This window comes from Triticum aestivum, chromosome 3D, assembly GCF_018294505.1.
Source record: "Triticum aestivum cultivar Chinese Spring chromosome 3D, IWGSC CS RefSeq v2.1, whole genome shotgun sequence".
Classification (NCBI taxonomy): domain Eukaryota; kingdom Viridiplantae; phylum Streptophyta; class Magnoliopsida; order Poales; family Poaceae; genus Triticum; species Triticum aestivum.
In genome coordinates this window covers 517845676-517867978 of record NC_057802.1, presented here as the reverse complement: position 1 = coordinate 517867978, position 22303 = coordinate 517845676, and positions in this window count along the sequence as shown.

Genomic DNA, 22303 nt, shown 5'->3' with positions numbered 1-22303 from the left:
CATTTTTCTATGAGATTAAACCGCCTAATCTGGTATTGAAGATACAAGTCTAAAGATGCATAAGTGAAGGAAAAACAAGTTTTACAGCTTGGCATGGTAATTTCAGATCTGCCGTGCGTTGGAAAATCAAAATATATTCTGACCTAATTTCAAGTGCTCGGAGAGTTCAACAAGTTCAGATGAGTTTTATATAAAGCAGATGCCCTAACAAGGAAAAAGGAGTTTAAACTACAAGGGCACTGGAAAATATCAGATCTGACTAGTCATTGGTATTACTGAAGAGGAACAAGGAAGAACAGCGCCAAGAACTTCGAAGAACTACGAAGAACACTGAACCATAATGGTGGATCTGGAGTGAGGAGAAAAGGAACTTACTGGTGCTGAGGAAGCAGCAGAGGATCGTCGCGTTTCTCTGGTGCGGTCAGGTTGATGCAGCGGCCGTTGTTGAGGCAGAGGCGAAGGTCGACGGCGGCGGTAGAGCTCGAAGGTTGGTCGGCACGAGGAAGAAGACGATGCGAAGAGGCACGGGGGGGGGGGAGTGAAAAGGACCCCTCGGCCTTATTTATAAGGTGAATGGATAAGTGGCAGGCGCGAGAATCGAGGAGCCCGAAAAATGGGATATGTGACAGCTCTGTTGCCTCGATTGTCGGAGGCCCATTAATAAAAGTGGGTTATGCGTAGTTCTTAATAACAGATGACGTCATGGCGATTTATCATGGTCCTGGAAAGTGACGTCATGGCGGTTTACAAGATTTCTGTGAAGATGATGATGAGTTGAGGATTGACATGAACCAGTTCAAATCAATCTGGCCTAATGTTGGGGATATTACTACTGGGCGTAAACCGACCAGGAGAGGCCGGGTTAACCCCATAATGGTTCACTGTGTCTGAAGCCCATGAAGACAAAGACGGTGACGCTTTATGAAGGCCCAGGGCCCAAAGCCGGTTTAAGGCCTGTAGACATAACCGACATTGATATGTAAACTTGTGTTGTAAGATAGAAAGAGCAGAGACCGAGCCGGACACGTTTATGAGCCGGCCTCGGGATTCTGTAAACCGACGGGCGTCAACCCATGTATATAAGGGGACGACCCGGCGGCGGTTTAGGGACAACAGACAACAACTCGAGACTTAGGCAAAGCGTATTCGCTCCCTGGTCATCGAAACCCTAGCAATTCCACAACAACTGGATTAGGCCTTTACCTTCACCGCAAGGGGCCGAACCAGTATAAACTCTCTGTGTCCTTTGTCTGCTTTAACCCCTTTAAGCTAACCCGTAGCGATGGCTCCATGACTAAGTCCTTTCCCTAGGACATCTGCCGTGACAAAACCACGACACAGTCCGAAGAAAAGTGACTCCCAAGATTGAGACTCGATCCGCATACCCATTGCCTGATGGGTAGTGGAGCGAAGGCATGGCGATGCTGGTAAAGGTTGGCTTGCCGAGGCAAAGCCCCTGGTCCAGCTAACGTGACGAAGCTGGTCGGCCGGTCACGCCAAAGTCTCCGGAGTAGGTTGGTGAAGACATGGCGAAGCCCCCGGTCTAGCCGAGGTGACGGAGCAGGTCGGTAAGGAGATGTTGCAGCTGCCATGTCAGCCGAGGTGTTGAAGCAGTTCGGCGTGATGGACATCGGCTTGAAGAAGCAATAGTGCGGCCATGCCGACGCAGGTCGTAACTTGTGACGCGGTCAATGCCGGCTTGATGAAGTAACCGTGCGGCGATGCCGGTGGGCCCGCTCCATGTAATCCGTGGGGCGGCGATGTTGATGATGATTTATCCTTCGCGATGCCGAAGTCTTGTTCGGCTTGCCGAGATGATGATCCGAAGAAGCTGAGATCGGCTCAACAAAGCGACGACGTGTCTAGCGCAGGTCGGCGGCCGTGGAGCAACATTGTTGGGCTGGTTTAACACCGGCGCGATGGTGAAGATTATATTGGAAAATACTTTAAAATTAGCGGGATGTGTTTGGGAACAAAACACAATACCCCATACAAAACTTCCTTCAAAAAGGATGTCCAAAATCTCGTTCATAAAAAAGATGAACTCGAGTCAGATTCGTTCTCGCGCAGAAAACAGATCTGAAAAGTGATGCACTAATCGGAAGGTTCCCTGAGTTTGGACGGTTGGATCGAGCTGAAATTTTGGGGGGTGGTAGATATGGGAATTCCGCAGCAGATGAACGGTTGGATCTTCCCAAGGACCTCCGAGCTGGGCTCTGGAGACCACGCCCTAAACTTGTCTAGATTCCCGTCCAAATTTGACAGGGCTCCGGTATATCATAGATTGCCAGAGATTCCTCCATCGGAACTCGACAATATTTTCCAGGCTTTTTGTAGACTCAATTCCGCACAATTCCACCGAAGCAATTGTTAAAACAACACTCGAGGAGGCGGTGGCGGTGGATACAAGTTCGCTGTCCAAAAAACAGCACGGTCGCCCGAGGGCAATGTTGGCGTTGAGCCCCCGAGCTCCACGGATGATTCCTCCATGATCTTGATAGAGATCGGAGTTGATGTTGATGAAGGCCCTTATTCGAACATGATGATTGGAGGTAGGACACAGTCCTCGGTCAAGCCAAGGTGACCAGTCGAGGCGGTGACGAAGACGCCGATGTCGCAGTTGATCTGCAGGCGAGCCGTTGATCCTTTTGCCGACCACACAGCAGAACTCTCAATGAAAGCACCATTGTCGGTGTCAAAACCGGAAGATCTCGGGTAGGGGGTCCCAAGTTGTGTGTCATAGATTGATGGGTAACAGGAGACAGGGGACACGATGTTTTATCCAGGTTCGGGCCCTCTCTATCGAGGTAATACCCTACTTCCTGCTTGATTGATCTTAATGAATATAGGGTTACAAGGGTTGATCTACCTCAAGATCATATGTTGTGGTCTAAGACCTAAGGGTATGATGAGTAATGTCATAATCCTCTATCGACTAGCCTAGCCTCGGCTTATATAACATACCGCAGGCATAGGATAACAAGAGTCCTAGTTGAATACGCAGGTGGAGAGGAGTCCTTATCTTGATCACCAAGTCTTGTGGAATCTTCCTTGTGTATACATCGGCCGTCCGAACTAGCCCATGAGCAAACAGCCATGGGGGCCCTCGGCCCAATCCAACTGATTGGGAGACGACGTGGTGAGTACCCCCTAGTCCAGGACACCGTCAAGTATGACGACTACTTGATATTTTAGTGTGCCATGCTTTACGGCTTAGAACCGGGACTTCAAAAACGTTTTGAACGCCACAGAACATATAAGATGTTCCAAGAGCTGAAATTGGTATTTCAGACTCATGCCCGCGTCAAGAGGTATGAGACCTAGGACAAGTACTTTGCCTACAAGATGGAGGAGAATAGCTCAACCAATGAGCATGTGCTCAGAATGTCTGAGTACTACAATCACTTGAATCAAGTGGGAGTTAATCTTCCAGATAAGATAGTGATTGACAGAGTTCTCTAGTCACTATCACCAAGTTACTGGAACTTCGTGATGAACTATAATATGCAAGGGATGATGAAAACGATTCCTGAGCTCTTCGTGATGCTAAAATCAACGAAGGTAGAAATCAAGAAAGAGCATCAATTGTTGATGGTTAACAAGACCACTAGTTTCAAGAAAAAGGGCAAGGGAAAAAGAGGGAAGTTCAAGAAGAATGGCAAGCAAGTTGCCGCTCCCGTGAAGAAGCCCAAAGCTAGACCTAAGCCTAAAACTGAGTGCTTCTACTGCAAAGGAAATGGTCACTGGAAGTGGAACTACCCCAAATACTTGGCGGATAAGAAGGATGGCAAAGTGAACAAAGGTATATTTGATATACATGTTTGATGTGTACATTACTAGTGTTCATAGTAACCCCAAGGTATTTGATACCGGTTCAGTTGCTAAGAATAGTAACTCGAAACGTGAGTTGCAGAATGAACAGAGACTAGTTAAGGATGAAGTGACGATGTGTGTTGGAAGTGGTTCCAAGATTGATATGATCATCATCGCACACTCCCTATACTTTCGGGATTAGTGTTGAACCTAAATAAATGTTATTTGGTGTTTGCGTTGAGCATGAATATGATTTGATCATGTTTGTTGTAATACGGTTATTCATTTAAGTCAGAGAATAATTGTTGTTCTGTTTACATGAATAAAACCTTCTATAGTCATACACACAATGTAAATGGTTTATTGAATCTCGATCGTAGTGATACACATATTCATAATATTGATGCCAAAAGATGCAAAGTTGATAATAATAGTGCAACATACTTGTGGCACTGCTATTGGGTACACCTTCTATCACAGATCCGAAGGCAAGATATTCGTTGCTAAGAATGGATCCTTTCTAGAGAAGGAATTTCTCTCGAAAGAAGTGAGTTAGAACTTGATGAGGTAATTGTACCTTCTCCTGAATTGGCAAGTAGTTCATCATAGAAATCAGTTCCAGTGATTCCTACATCAGTTAGTGAGGAAGGTAATGATGATGATCATGAAACTTCAGATCAAGTCACTACCGAACCTCGTAGGTCAACTAGAGTATGGTCCGCACCAGAGTGGTACAGTAATCCTGTTTTGGAAGTCATGTTACTAGACTATGATGAACCTACGAACTATGATGAAGCCATGATGAGCCCAGATTCCGCGAAATGGCTTGAGGCCATGAAATCTGAGATGGGATCCATGTATGAGAACAAAGTGTGGACTTTGGTTGACTTGCCGGATGATCGGCAAGCCATCGAGAATAAATGGATCTTCAAGAAGAAGACTGACGCTGACAGTTATGTTACTGTCTACAAAGCTCGACTTGTTGCAAAAGGTTTTCGACAAGTTCAAGGAGTTGACTACGATGAGACCTTCTCACCCGTAGCGATGCTTAAGTCTGTCCGAATCATGTTAGCAATTGCCGCATTTTATGATTATGAAATCTGGCAAATGGATGTCAAAACTGCATTCCTTATTGGACATCTTAAAGAAGAGTTGTATATGATGCAACCAGAAGGTTTTGTCGATCCTAAAGGTGCTAACAAAGTGTGCAAGCTCCAGCGATCCATTTATGGACTGGTGCAAGCCTCTCAGAGTTGGAATATACGCTTGATAAGACTTTCGATGAGTACATACCTTGATTAGATTTTGAAGGAGTTCAAAATGGATCAGTCGAAGAAGGAGTTCTTGCCTGAGTTGTAAGGTATGAAGTTGAGTAAGACTCAAAATCCGACCATGACAGAAAATAGAAAAAGAGAATGAAAGTCATTCCCTATGCCTCAAGCATAGGTTCTATAAAGTATGGAATGCTGTGTACCAGACCTATTGTGCACCTTGTCATGAGTTTGGCAAGGGGGTACGATAGTGATCCAGGAGTGGATCACTGGACAACGGTCAAAGTTATCCTTAGTTACCTAAGAGGACTAAAGGAAACATTTCTCGGTTACGGAGGTGATAAAGAGTTCGTCATAAAGAGTTACATCGATGTAAGCTTTTACACCGATCCGGATGACTCTGAGTCACAATCTGGATACATATTGAAAGTGGGAGCAATTAGCTAGAGTAGCTCCATGCAGAGCATTGTAGACATAGAAAATTTGCAAAATACATACGGCTCTGAATGTGACAGACCCGTTGACTTAACTTCTCTCACAAGCAAAACATGATCACACCTTAGTTCTATTTGGGTGTTAATCACATAGCGATGTGAACTAGATTACTGACTCTAGTAAACCTTTTTGGTGTTAGTCACATGGCGATGTGAACTAATCACATAGATGTGAACTATTGGTGTTAAAACACATGACGATGTGAACTAGATTATTGGCTCTAGGGCAAGTGGGTTCCTGAAGGAAATATGCCCTAGAGGCAATAATAAAGTTGTTATTTATATTTCCTTATGTCATGATAAATATCTATTATTCATGCTAGAATTCTATTAACCGGAAAATTGATACATGTCTGAATACATAGACAAAACAAAGTGTCCCTAGTATGCCTCTACTATACTAGCTCGTTAATCAAAGATGGTTAAGTTTCCTGACCATAGACATGTGTTGTCATTTGATGAACGGGATCACATCATTAGGAGAATGATGTGATGGACAAGACCCATCTGTTAGCTTAGCATTATGATCGTTTAGTTTTATTGCTATTGCTTTCTTCATGACTTATACATGTTCCTCTGACTATGAGATTATGCAACTCCCGAATACCGGAGGAACACCTTGTGTGCTATCAAACGTCACAACGTAACTGGGTGATTATAAAGATGCTCTACAGGTGTCTCCGAAGGTGTTTGTTGGGTTGGCATAGATCAAGATTAGGATTTGTCACTCCGAGTATCAGAGAGGTATCTCTGGGCCCTCTCGGTAATGCACATCATAATAAGCCTTGCAAGCAATGTGACTAATGAGTTAGTTGCGGGATGATGCATTACAGAACGAGTAAAGAGACTTGCCGGTAACGAGATTGAACTAGGTATGAGGATACCGATGATCGAATCTCGGGCAAGTAACATACCGATGACAAAGGGAACAACGTATGTTGTTATGCGGTTTGACCGATAAAGATCTTCGTAGAATATGTAGGAGCCAATATGAGCATCTAGGTTCCGCTATTGGTTATTGACCAGAGATGTGTCTCAGTCATGTCTACATAGTTCTCGAACCCGTAGGGTCTGCACGCTTAACGTTCGATGACGATTTGTATTATGAGTTATGTGTTTTGGTGACCGAAGTTTGTTCAGAGTCCCGAATGAGACCACAGACATGACAAGGAGTCTCGAAAAGGTCGAGAGGTAAAGATTGATATATTGGACGAAGGTATTCAGACACCGGAAAGGTTTCAAGACGTTTCGGATATTTATCGGGGAACCGAGGGGTTACCGGAACCCCCCGGGGAAGTTATTGGCCTTAATGGGCCATAAGGGAGTAGGAGAGGGCAGGCCACAAGGTGGCGCGCGCCCCCCCCAAGGCAGTCCGAATTGGACTAAGGGGAGGGGGCGTGGCCCCCTCTTTCCTTTCCCTCTCCTTCCCTCCTTCCCCCTCTTGGAATAGGAAAGGGAATCCAACTAGGATTGGGAATCCTAGTTGGACTCCCCCCTTCGCGCGCCCTCCTTGGCCGCCGGCCTCCTCCCTCTCCTCCTTTATATACGTGGCTAGGGGGCACCCCAAAGCACAACAATTGTTCCTTAGCCGTGTGCGGAGCCCCCCTCCACAGTTTACCACCTCGGTCATATTGTCGTAGTGCTTAGGCGAAGCCCTGCGCATATCACATCACCAACACCATCGCCATGCCGTCGTGCTGACGGAACTCTCCCTCGACCCTCTACTGGATCAAGAGCTCGAGGGACGTCATCATGCTGAACGTGTGCTGAACACGGAGGTGCTGTACGTTCGGTGCTTGGATCGGTTGGATCGTGAAGACGTTTGAATACATCAACCGTGTTACTAAACGCTTCCGCTTTCGGTCTACAAGGGTACATGGACACACTCTCCCCTCTCGTTGCTATGCATCTCCTAGATAGATCTTGCGTGATCGTAGGATTTTTTTGAATTACTACGTTCCCTAGCAATTCCTTCGGGTATGATAGAACAACTGCTAGCTAATCCTTATGCAGCAGATGGAACCGAACATCCTAATATGCACTTGATATATGTGGGACAAATTTGTGGATTGTTTAAGCCTGCAGGTTTACCCAGAGATGAAGTTATGAAGAAGGTTTTCCCTTTATCTTTGAAGGGAAAAGCATTGGCATGGTATAGGCTATGCGATGATATTGGAGCTTGGAACTGGAATCGATTGAAATTGGAGTTTCACCAAAAATATATCCTATGCATCTAGTTCATCATGATCGGAATTACATATATAATTTTTGGCCTCGTGAAGGAGAAGGTATCGCTCTAGCTTGGGAGAGGCTTAAGTCAATGCTATATTCATGCCCCAATCATGAGCTCTCAAGATAAATTGTTATTCAGAATTTCTGTTCGGCTTTCTCATGAAGATCAATCCATGCTCGATACTTCTTGTACTGGTTCTTTCATGAAGACTATTTAATTTCAGTGGGATCTTTTGGAAAGAATTAAATGCAACTCTGAATATTGGGAACTCGACAAAGGTAAAGAGTCAGGTAATAAGCTTAAGTATGATTGTATTAAATCATTTATGAATACCGATGCTTTTCAAAAGTTTAGCACTAAATATGGGCTTGACTCTGAGATAGTAGCCTCATTTTGTGAATCATTTGCTACTCATGTTGATCTCCCTAAAGAGAAGTGGTTTAAATATCATCCACCTATTAAAGAAGAAATTAAAGAACCGGTACTAGCTGAATAAGAAACTATACTTTATAATGTTGATCCAGTTGTCACTGGTACGCGTCGGTCCTAAACAAACGGTTTTTAACCCCTCTCCGCGATGGCATTCAGAACCGTCGCCAAGTGAGTGTGGGCGATAGGGGGGTCCTTCTCACACGACCCAGAAACCATCGGGGATATGCTGTCCTGGCACACACGCTCGGCAAAATGAGGTCGTGTGCGACCGAATAGCACTCAAATACAGAAATACATACAATAGTGCTCAAAAAATACAATTATACAGGCGGAATCATTTCTGGTCGTAAGTACATCCGACACAGTCAGTCGCGGCTAAATGTTTCCGTTCGTATATACATCCCACACAGTCACTCCACGGAAAACGTTTCCGCAAGCTGGCCTAACGCAAATAGTTTTCAATAGAATGTCGTGTGTGATTGTTCATTGATCCAACACGGTTTATTCCTAGAAACTGTGTGCGTTGCCTGAGGTCCCCACGTTGTTTTCTCATTAATCGTTTGCAATAGGAAAACCCAATTAGCGGGCTAATTGCCCTATTATTAATTATCCATTTACTAATCTAATTGACATTCATATGAAGCACATAATATATTCCATTTCCATATTAAGGAAGCAGGATTTCATAATTGAAATACATCGTAGTATAACATGATATAGCTTCAGCACTCAGCCACCCCATTACACAACTGCACCAGCAGCAAGTTTCACATGCAACATCTAGAACCTTTTGAAATTAGCATCATAGACGGTACATAGAGAGATGCATCTCATCAGTAAAACTGCTGAAGCGGAAGGCGAATATTGAGCCTTCATTCATGTTGAAGGTCTTTGCAACTTTAGGCCAGTGCCTGTGGATGATTGACCGTCCATCCTTCGACCTCTTCCGCAACACTTCAATATTGAACCGTGGGTGTTGTATGAAAACTTTCCTTGCCTCCTGACCACAGAGGTGGTTTGAGAGGTAATCATCAGTGAAGCCTGAAAACAAGGATGTGCATAAATATCTTCTCTATATTGGAAATGGGGTAAAGGAATACAAAAAGGCAAGGTATAATAGTTAGTACCATCTTGTAAACCTCAGTGCTTCCCATTGTTTCCCTGCAACACATATAAGGTAGTTAGTCATCAGGTTAAGTAAGGGTTCGCATGCTATCAGTAAAATATGTTGATGAAAAATAAGCACATTGCAGATTCATCAGATTAATTCAATCCATATGGAAAACCCATTTATCCAAACCAAGCTTGATTAAGAACTAGGAAATATATCACTTGTATATGTTTCTCATGTAAGTGCAGCCAAATTCGATTTATTCCTCACATGGTATACAATAAGAGAATGCAGCCACAACAATTGAACATCGCATTGTAGGGTAACGCAGCAGAAAACAAAAAATTTCCGACCTACGCACCAGCCCAGGACCACTATGGAGACTGCATACATGGTTTGATCTTTTTCGTTACCGACTCGTAGCGCAGCGGGAAGTAAAGTCGATGACGATCGGCGGTGCAGATCCCCGCAGCTAGGATTTACAACCTCCCAACCGTGAGGATGTATACCCTCATCTGCTCCTCAGACAACCCTCCGGGAGGCGGTCGAACAGCCCCCCCGGACGGTGTCGCGGACAGCCCTTCGGGAGGACCTTCGAAACTCGAACGGTCATTCGGACAGCCCTTCGGGAGGACCTTCGAAACTCGGACGGTCACACAGACAGCCCTTCGGGAGGCACTCACGAACTAAGACCGAAACTACGATCTCTCTACAGAGTTGCACACATACGGTGTCATCTATCCGGCAGGGCTTCGCCGTCCAGAACTAGTTCCTGCCGGAACCCAGACAGCCTTACGGCTCTACGAAACTCTTTTCGTGGGAGGGAGAGATGAAGCCAGATAATGCATGGCATGTGTATGAGAGCAAGGATGAGTGTGGAGGGCTGCCCCTCCACCTCTATTTATAGCAAATGCCAAGGGGGTAGGGTAGTTTCACAAAAAACCCAAAATGCACATGAATGAAGTCCTTCCACAAGGACCTAGGAGTGAAACCAATGAACAAGAGGGTCCCCAAGGGGGGATACCCCATGTGGCCGGCCACACCCCCATGAGGGGCCCAAAAAATGGCTCCTATCCATCCATGTCATCCCCAAGATCTTTTGGAGCAAAGCCCCAAAAGGTGGCTTTCCATAAAGTAACCATAAAGCTGATTTTCACTATTCACGACGACATTTTTCAGCGTCTGATCGAACTGAAAATATTTATGTGGGCTAAGAATATTTCCAGTACCCACTAAAATGATTTTCAACGCATTCCGAAACAATTCCGGTTTTAGTGATTTTCATCCGCGAAACGCATCTGAAGTGGCTCCGGCAGCTCCGGAACATTTCCGGTTTTTATCTTAGAAAATTCCAAAAAGCTTCCAGAATGATTCTGGCATCCTCCAAGAATTATCAGGCATGTGCTGAAACCAATTTGACTTAATGGTGTATCCCGAAACAACTGTTCGGTATCATCGAAACTTATCCGATGACCTCTCTCTGCGGTACGATTCCGCTGTCCGAAACTTTTGGTGTCCGAAACTTTTTCGGTGATTTTCTCTCAGTCCCTGTCTAGTATTCAGCAGATAGATGACCCTTAAGCGTGTGACCCTATAAGTTCGGTGAAGTATAGACATGACCCGGAACCCCTTCCGATCAATGATCAACATCGGAGCTGTGGACACCCATATTGACCCCTATACCCACACGAATAAATATTCCAGTGAACCTCCAGTTGTCGTGTGCTATTCCTGTTGCTTCGCGACATGTTACAAATACCCGAGGTGAGACATGTTGGAATTCCCGTGGATCAACAACTTGTCCACTATGCTAGTTACCTCGTTACCGGTTTTGTTCTCTTTTCTCGTTTCCGTGTTCCGGCATCCCAGTGATCAAATCACACTGTGTCTGGCCAGACGATGATGGATACCGTAATACCGAGAGGGCCCGAGAATATCTCTCCATCGTCGGAGGAGCAAATCCCAATCTTGAGCTATCAAGTTACTTGACACACTTTTCCATGAACCCGTAAGCCGCCGTAATAGCCACCCATTTACGGATGACGTTTAAGAAACCCCAAAGTTCATGAAGCAAGCATGAAGAAACTCGATACTCTCATGGTCTAAGGAATCATGCAAACGTTAACCATCTCTGTGTTATGCACCATTAACTTGTGACGAATGAATCTCTTAGCATAACATCAATCCGGGTCGATTCAACACAAATGTTCTCTTAACATTGTGCCCTCAAAATTGCTGGCATAGACATGCCCATGATCAGGAAAACAGAACCATCATGCAACACTTGAGCTAATCTTAGAGGCCAGACTAGGAATACTTCTTACCGTTTATTATTCCACGCGTGCATATGAGTGTTCCTCCGATCCTCGTGGATATCGCAGACTCGAGAATCATTGCAGTTATAGCATGGAACATAAACATAATTATGAACTCGGAGATAAATAATATCATTTATTATTGCCTCTAGGGCATATCTCCTACAGACTCTCACTTGCACTAGAGTCAATAATCCAGTTAATGCTAATGCACTTCACACCTATGGCATACTGGTGTAAAAAATGCTTCGCATGTGGTATAGCCTGATGTCCATCGGATCCGACAACTTCAGCTCCGTGTCTATCTCTGCATATCCTCGCATTTTCACGCTTTCACAAAATTCATATTTTGTGCGGACATGGCTTTTATGTATGTGAATCACAGGTCGAACCTGGATTCCTCAGACTGAGTTATGGAGAAACTACCTGCAGTAGTGTCCCAATTACAAAAGCCATCTTGGAACCATAGTAAGTTCATGAATGAACTATATGTTCAACATCTTGTTTGTCGCTTCTAATGCGTCAACATACTTAGTCATTTGTTATAGAATTCGCCACAGTATCCTGTTGGGAACAATTTCCAACTACCGTGCCACCATATTGTGTGTTACACAAAACCCTTAACTTAAATCGAAAATCGCATGAAGAAAAGATGAAGACTGTATCGATGTAACATTTTACAACGAACTCTTCATGATCTCCGCTTGCGAGAAAACATATCATCAGTACTTACTCTAGTACTCAATGACATCTTTCACTGTTGTCCCATGATCAGTACTTTGATCACTTTGGTATCCATACTCGCAACACCTTGGGAGTATCGGACATATCTGGTTGTTTTACATACCATGGAATACATGATTAATCCAAACACAAAAGTGTGTGGAATCTGCATCATGTATTTTGCTCATCAGTGTTTTGGGACACCGAGTCTTGCAAAAAACTCTTCTATGTGACTCCGGCAAGAATCACTCCCTGGCGGTTTTAAATGCTAAAAGGTTTTAGCACCTTGTCAATGTGTATTCATTGCTTAGCCCTATTAGGTAAATCTATCTCCATAGATCATTATGCCTAATATTGAGGCTATTTAGCCTAAGCACTTCATCAAAAACTATTTTCAAATGAAGTCCTAATTGATGTCAAGAAATTTATTTCCAATTAACAATGTGTCAAGCACACAAGGTTTTTAGAAATATTATTACGCTCCCACTTACTTTCTTGAATTACAAGCATCTTCGTTACCCATTGATGAAGTCAAACCCCTTTGACCATTTCATCAAAGCACGAAGATTCCAACTCCATTTTGCTCTCTTCTGTCCATCGCTGGAACTCTCAAGTTTGCACCCTTACTAGCATCCTCTGGATAGACAAAATGCTTTGGACTGTAACACATGCAAGTCCTTGGTTTCATTTCCATCAGATGGAAATCCTATTGTCATCCATGTTTCATATCTCATGATTGAAATATGTATTAATTGCTAGTTCAACCCGAACCGACTTTAAGCATCGCTACGATGAAAACAACCTCATCGTAGTCAACTCTTGAACTTGTTATTTCAACAAGTCGAGCTTTATGGATAAAACATTTTTATCCGTATCAGTTTTAAGTTCCATAAATATTCGTTAGACTCTAAGTCTTCCGAAAGGTGTATCAAGGTTTAAATCTTGAATCACTTATATGGAAACTAACTCGGGTTGTATTGGCATTTAGCCAATTCCGGAGTCAGGGCCCATCAACGCTTCCTTTTGTATCGTAGGTATAATGTTGTCTAACAATATCTCGTTTGCGCACCTGAGAGGTTTGCACGAGCCTTGCCTACGTGGTTCAGCTGCAAGTTCGACCGAAGTTCATACATTTTATTGTAGAGACTTCCGTATCAGTCGCAGTAGGAAACTCTGGAATTACTTCCAAGTTCTCTTTCCTTTGATCTGATGACGTAGATACTGTTTATCTCGTCGAGTTGCACTATTCTCCCACTCACCTTTTTGAAAGAACCATTCTCTTTAAAAGCACACCGTTTCGCGGCAAAACTATTTGCCTCGGTATAGTGAGGGAGGAATACCCAACATTTTGGTATAACCTACAAAGTAGCACTTGTCTGATTTGGAATAGGTTTGTAACCTTTTACACAAGCCCCATATTCCAAATGTTAAGAAAAGATATAACATGGTTGGGCGTACCATACCATGGCTTCATTTCAACAGACCCGATGTAGCTCTTTTCAGTGTAAAAGCCGCAGTCTCTAAAGCATCACTTTAAAAGGGATAATGGCAAATTTATTTATGTCATCTTTGACCTTACCATGTCATAAATGGTTTGATTACATCTCCACGGACTTTGCACTTGCAGTGGTGTTCTGGGAGGTGCAAGTTATGAAACCCCTTTCACAACTCATTAGACATTCGCTAAACATGTAACTCAAATATTCCTTTGTGCAATCAAATTGCAGAAACATAATTTTCTTGTTACAATAACTTCTACTTCATTTTTGAAAACCTTTCGAATGATTTCAAAAGATCCAGACTTAAGTCTCATCAAGTAAATATCCATATATCTACTTGAGTCATTTCTGAAGATAAATAAATCCACCACTAACAACACTTATCGGACTACACACATCATATGTATGATCACTAATAAGTTTGTTGTTCGTTCCTTATGGCCTGTGAATGGTATTTTAGTCACTTCACTTTTCAGAGGAAAGTTGCAAGTGTCAGATGATTCAAAATCAAAAAGACTTCAAAATCCATCATAATGGAATTTTCCATGCGGGTTTCTCCAATGTGACCAAATGTAGTGCCACACTTGTGTGGTATTCTTTTAGTCTTGCGACATTTAGCGTCAGTGTTATGGATGTATCATATTACCATCAATATCCATAACATACATGCCATCTTGGATGGAAGCATGGCCCTTCATGTTATTCATAATACTTAACAACAATTGTTGTTTTTATGAACAACTCTTTTGCAACAAACATTGTGCAATGGGCTAGAGTGTATGAAACTCTAAAATGAATTATGAAAGTAAACCCAGAGGTATTGTATTATTATCAATATTCATAACATACATCTCATTCATAATGAAAGTATGGCCCTTGTGTTATTCATAACATCGAACATAAAAAGTTCTCTTATGAACAACCTTCTTGCAAGATACCTTATGCAATGGGCTAGATTTTGTAAAACTCTAAATGAATTATGAAAATAAATACAGACGGCAATACACCGATGGAAGGTATAGTAACATTTACTATGTTCCCTATGTATACCTTAACCTCATTTCAGGCTAGTCCTTTTAGGCCATAGTAGCTCTACATTGATTCGTAACAGAATGCAATCGAGCGGGTATCTTTGTGATTAACTCACAATACCCAAGAATTAGTGATTAACATGTTTAACCATAATTCCCAAGAACTATATCTTTGACCAGCCTACTATACATCAAAAACTTGTATGACATTCATACATGAGCTGGATATTCCAGTCATCTTTCTTTCTGCCTTTATACTTCTAACAGTTTAACTTTTAGTATTTCTCCTACTCGCAAAAGAAGCACCCAACTTAAGAGTGGCGTTAGCCCCGGACTTCCTAGGCGTGTAAGTCATACTAACACCCTTTGGACACTTCCTTTCTCTTTAAGTTGTTGTTTTATTAACCTTTCATTATATGACAGGCATTCTTCTGGATCCCTTTCCCAACAGTCAAATGCATAGTAAACACTTTTACTAATACTTGCAAACAAACATTGCTTTGTTTGTATCTGAAAATAATTTTCAGTTCTATGAATATCATATAACTATCCCAACTTTCGAAGTTTGGGTTTCATGGAAGCAAACATATTCCACTTGACCGTAACAGAATTCTAGCTTTTGGATCGAAGGACGAGAGTCACATGATCCATAGCATTAGCGGGAGGATACGGAAAGCATGCGATAGGACAAAGTCCTTCTCTCCACTTTTGAGGACAATCCTCATATTACGTTACCAATCGTAAAGTTTTAACCAGATATTTAACAACTATTCAATTTTAACAGGGAAAGTGGAATCGCGAGCCATTATTCTACAACTATTTTGCAAGAAACACTTAGACAGTGTTCATAATTAATTGCACTGAGAATTAAACATGTTAATTCAACAGTGCGCTCCCACTCAAGTCAATATCTCTCATAATTGATTTAGAGTGATTCAAGATCCATATTTCTATTCGATGCCATTGACGGGTTCATCACTGATGACACGAATTTCAATCGGTAGGCCAACTTGCCGATCACATCTCTATGTGATTCTTGTTCATCTTTTGATGGGCGTGTTCCGAGCTCAGGACTCTCCTGCCTGAACGTCAAAGACAACCAAGTGATCTTGCTGTGAGGTCTGACCTCACCCGCCTCATTCCTCTCGATTCGTTCGTGCTCATGTGTACATGGCGCACCCCGAAAAGATACGAATTTCAGACGGTGCTACACTTGGGTGAACACTAACTACTTTGATATTTTAAGTGAGAGATCACCCTAATAAAAAGCGACTACCGCGCAATCAAGAAGGGTGCATCATAAGGGATAAACATCTTAGGCAATTCATAATAGCATGATATGGTATATCCCTTTCTGACGGAGAAGTCTTTCATTTCTTCGTCTTCGGCATTCACGTCGGTGTTCACCTTCGCGAAGATTGCCACCACCTTGTCGATGCACCAGATAATATTGCTATCTCTATAGCTAATAAAATAAGTGCATTACTTAAGGTTGACACACAGGTCATTAAAAGTGACAATCATATGGCTCCAGCCATCATGCCGAATCATGACACGCAGGTCATGTTAATTACATCATATAGTCATCTCATACATAATCAAATTGAATATGAGCATTGCTATACCACATCACATGCACATCCTGCAAAACCAAGTTAGACGCCTCTAATCAGTTTATGTAAAATTTTATTTTACGTGGCTCCTAAGGTTTTGACTTAAACCGCAGCTACCAACGTTTTATCATCAAGTATCGTTATTCAAGTTGCTAGATTAACATCTCGGGGTGTATGAAACACGAGATAATTAAATCTCGAGCCCCATACTAAACTTCGTCATATGCATGACCCCCGTGCAGATCATATCTGCAATGCCCTTTCATCTGCGAATTTCATCTTTCTTTTGACTACGGTAGAACCCAAAGAACTGATAGCACTTCCATGATCAATCAGGATCACGGATTGCCAGAACTTTGTCAAATTCCACCATGCTGTCTCGAGATTGAGCAAACGCAAATTCTAGGGAAGCAACAAGAACCTCGGGTTACAGATTTCATCTGTCACCCGCATAAATAATTTTCAGCAATAGATCTCATCTACTACCTAATTATATTATGCAATACCCATACATCTCCATGTATTCTAGATCGAAACCTGCATCTACGCATAGCACGGCTCTTGATGCCACTGTTGGGTAACGCAGCAGAAAGCAAAAAAATTTCGACCTACGCACCAGCCCAGGACCACTATGGAGACTGCATACATGGTTTGATCTTTTTCGTTACCGACTCGTAGCGCAGCGGGAAGTAGAGTCGATGACGATCGGCGGTGCAGATCCCCGCAGCTAGGATATACAACCTCCCAACCGCGAGGATATATACCCTCATCTGCTCCTCAGACAACCCTCCGGGAGGCGGTCGAACAGCCCCCCAGGACGGTGTCGCGGACAGCCCTTCGGGAGGACCTTCGAAACTCGAACGGTCACTCGGACAGCCCTTCAGGAGGACCTTCGAAACTCGGACGGTCACACGGACAGCCCTTCGGGAGGCACTCACGAACTAAGACTGAAACTATGATCTCTCTATAGAGTTGCACACATACGGTGTCATCTATCCGGCAGGGCTTCGCCGTCCAGAACTAGTTCCTGCCAGAACCCAGATAGCCTTACGGCTCTACGAAACTCTTTTCGTGGGAGGGAGAGAAGAAGCCAGATAATGCATGGCATGTGTATGAGAGCAAGGATGAGTGTGGAGGGCTGCCCCTCCACCTCTATTTATAGGAAATCCCAAGGGTCTAGGGTAGTTTCACAAAAAACCCAAAATGCACATGAATGAAGTCCTTCCACAAGGACCTAGGAGTGAAACCAATGAACAAGAGGGTCCCCAAGGGGGGATACCCCATGTGGCCGGCCACACCCCCATGAGGGGCCCAAAAAAGGCTCCTATCCATCCATGTCATCCCCAAGATCTTTTGGAGCAAAGCCCCAAAAGGTGGCTTTCCATAAAGTAACCATAAAGCTGATTTTCACTATTCACGACGACATTTTCCAGCGTTTGATTGAACTGAAAATATTTATGTGGGCTAAGAATATTTCCAGTACCCACTAAAATGATTTTCAATGTGTTCCGAAACAATTCCGGTTTTAGTGATTTTCATCTGCGAAACGCATCTGAAGTGGCTCCGGCAGCTCCGGAACATTTCCGGTTTTTATCTCAGAAAATTCCAAAAAGCTTCCAGAATGATGCTGGCATCCTCCAAGAATTATCAGGCATGTGCCGAAACCAATTTGACTTAATGGTGTATCCCGAAACAACTTTTCGGTATCATCGAAACTTATCCGATGACCTCTCTCTGCGGTACGATTCCGCTGTCCGAAACTTTCGGTGTCCGAAACTTTTTCGGTGATTTTCTCTCAGTCCCTGTCTAGTATTCAGCAGATAGATGACCCTTAAGCGTGTGACCCTATAGGTTCGGTAAAGTATAGACATGACCCGGAACCCCTTCCGATCAATGATCAACATCGGAGCCGTGGACACCCATATTGACCCCTATACCCACACGAATAAATATTCGAGTGAACCTCCAGTTGCCGTGTGCTATTCCTGTTGCTTCGCGACATGTTACAAATACCCGAGGTGAGACATGTTGGCATTCCCGTGGATCAACAACTTGTCCACTATGCTAGTTACCTCGTTACCGGTTTTGTTCTCTTTTCTCGTGTCCCTGTTCCGGCATCCTAGTGATCAAATCACACTGTGTCTGGCCCGACGATGATGGATACCGTAATACCGAGAGGGCCCGAGAATATCTCTCCATCGTCGGAGGAGCAAATCCCAATCTTGAGCTATCAAGTTACTTGACACACTTTTCCATGAACCCGTAAGCCGCCGTAATAGCCACCCATTTACGGATGACGTTTAACATACCCCAAAGTTCATGAAGCAAGCATGAAGAAACTCGATACTCTCATGGTCTAAGGAATCATGCAAACGTTAACCATCTCTGTGTTATGCACCATTAACTTGTGACGAATGAATCTCTTAGCATAACATCAATCCGGGTCGATTCAACACAAATGTTCTCTTAACATTGTGCCCTCAAAATTGCTGGCATAGACATGCCCATGATCAGGAAAACAGAACCATCATGCAACACTTGAGCTAGCCTTAGAGGCCAGACTAGGAATACTTCTTACCGTTTATTATTCCACACGTGCATATGAGTCTTGCTCCGAGCCTCGTGGATATTGCAGACTCGAGAATCATTGCAGTTATAGCATGGAACATAAACATAATTATGAACTCGGAGATAAATAATATCATTTATTATTGCCTCTAGGGCATATCTCCTACACGCATTGCATAATTGAACCAAGCAGTTAACTAAACACCACAACAAATGAACCAAATGTTAACTGAGCACCACACTGCACAATATAACATACTCCTAAAAGAAGATCAGACAGTTAACCAAACCAAGCATGCAAAACAACTTGGAAATATAGCAATTGTATTTGTTTCTCATCTATTTAGTACAACCAAATTCGATTTATTCCTCACATGGTATACAATAACAGAATGGAGCCACAACAATTGAACGTCGCATTGCAGAATTGAACCAAGCAGTTAACTAAACACCACAACAAGTGAACCAAGCCACAACAAATGAACCAAGCAGTTAACTAAACACCAATTGAACAATATAACATACTCCTAATAGAAGATCAGACATTTAACCAAACCAAGCATGCTTAACAACTTGGAAATATTGCACCCTGAAGAATTGAATATCACATTTGTAGAATTGAACCAAGCAGTTAATTGAACACCACATTGCACGACATATAGAACATATACACTATAGCAGAAGACTGCATGGTATAAGTACATAGCACAATTCACTAGAATTTGTTAAGGAAAGGCAATAGCTAGCAAATTGAACATGGGTCCTTATAGTGAGCTAATAAGACAAGCTACTCCTCATTGTCGGAGATATCAATGATGATTGGCTCCTTGGACATGGAAGAGGTCGAGGCCTCCGCATCGTGGGTGCCCTCGTTGTAGTGGTGAGTTGCCCGAGACACTCCGGGCACCAATCCGCTGGCTCTCAAGATGAGGTAAGCACGTGCACGCTGAGAAAACACCTCGTAGTCTTTGTCGAATGCACCGACGGTGGCCTCGAGAAAACGCCACGAACTGCGTTTAAAGAAGCCAACTGTGTCGCGGCGTTGGCGCATGAGGCGTCACGGTGGCCTCGACAGCGAGGTGCTCTTCCAAGATCTGGGGGTCGGCACGAATGGCAGCCATCGCGACCTCATCCGCGCGTGCGGCCGCAATTTGCTTCTCCACTGCCAAATGCTCCTTGAGGTCCTAGCTATACTGCGTGCACCATGGCTTAGGCCGGCGCTTATTTGGTGGAGGGGTCGGTGATTTGGGTGGAAGGTGTCACGCTCGCGCCGACGGTCGGGGCATGTGGGATGTGGAAGGAGGAGGAGGATGGGGGTCGGGTGTGGATTACCTGCCTGGATAGGCGAGGCCGAGTAGCGTGAAGGAGGGTCGGCGAGGAGGCGGCGGAGCTGCAAGCAAGGAGTGAAGGTTTCAACTTGGAAAGGAAGGCGGAAACATGGGAAATGTGGCTTTTGGTAAGGGAGAGGGGGCGGGGAGGTAGATATTTCCGCGGAAGCCGAAAATTTGGAATCGCTTCAGCCAAAAAACTGGCACGCAAAGTGCCATCAGACACGGTCCCTTATTCAGAGCGGGCTGTGGACTGTAGCCGTCGCACCTTCTCATGGTGCTCTAAGATATTTTGTGGTGCATCTCACACGGTTGGTTATAATAAAGTATGTGGGATATACTTGATTTTTCGTCTTGATTTGAATTACATAATGGGGTCACAGCGGCCATGGACGATGTTTGAATTGCTATACCTTTTATCTGCAGTGATCATTAAAGAATTGGTATTATTCAGGGTTCGTTTGGACATTATTATGCATTAAGTGAGTTTTCAATGCATTTATGTACATAATTCAAATTTGAACTACATGCACATGCTCCAGTGCATATAAATTGGTTGAAAAAACAAATCTTTGTCCTTGGGTGCATGCTTAGGTCCCATGCAAAAAATGGGAATGAATTTCAAACACCCTGCCACCGTCACTCGGCCGCAAACATTGAGATACCTGGTTTTTAAATTCTAGTAAATCCAAAACTTGTCTGAAATTCATGAAACTTGGCATGCTATCATGGAGCGGCATCAACATGGCATGGTAAAGTTTTTGTCCCATTCGGGGCAGGTTTGGGTATATGCTTCTCACAAACTAGAGCTTCTCACAACAAGCATGATGGTTTCGGTAGGGAACGCCCCAACTTTGGGGACGAAACAATATCCATTGCCTCTAATTGCTTTCAAATTTTTTCTCGTGTCAACATAGAACAACAGGAGTGTTGTGTTATTTTTTGTGATTTTTTGGGGTTCGTTTGGACATTTTTAAGCATTAAGTGAGTTTTCAATGCATTTATGTGCATAATTCAAATTTGAACTACAGCACACGCTCCGGCATATAAATTGGTTGAAAAATCAAATCTTTTGTCCTTGGGTGCATGCTTAGTCCCATGCAAAAAATGGGAATGAATGTCAAACACCCTGCCACCGTCACTTGGCCGCAAACATTGACATACCTGGTTTTTAAATTCTAGTAAATCCAAAACTCGTCTGAAATTCATGAAACTTGGCATGCTATCATGGAGCGGCATCAACATGGCGTGGTAAAGTTTTTGTCCCATTTGGGGCAGGTTTGGTTATATGCTTCTCAGAAACCAGAGCTTTTCACAACAAGCATGATGGTTTCGGTAGGGAACGCCCCAACTTTGGGGGCGAAACGATATCCATTGCCTCTTATTGCTTTCAATTTTTTTTTCTCGTGTCAACATAGAAAAACAGGAGTGTTGTGTTTTTTTGTGATTTTTCATGGTTCGTTTGGACATTTTTATGCATTAAGTGAGTTCTCAATGCATTTATGTGCATAATTCAAATTTGAACTACATGCACATGCTCCGGTGCATATAAATTGGTTGAAAAATCAAATCTTTGTCCTTGGTCCATGCTTAGGTCCCATGCAAGAAATGGGAATGAATGTCAAACACCCTGCCACCGTCACTCGGCCGCAAACATTGAGATACTTGGTTTTTAAATTCTAGTAAATCCAAAACTCATCTGAAATTCATGAAAAACTTGGCATGCTATCATGGAGCGGCATCAACATGACGTGGTAAAGTTTTTGTTCCATTTGGGGCAGGTTTGGGTATGTGCTTCTCACAAACCAGAGCTTCTCACAACAAGCATCATGGTTTCGGTAGGGAACACCCCAACTTTGGGGACGAAACGAT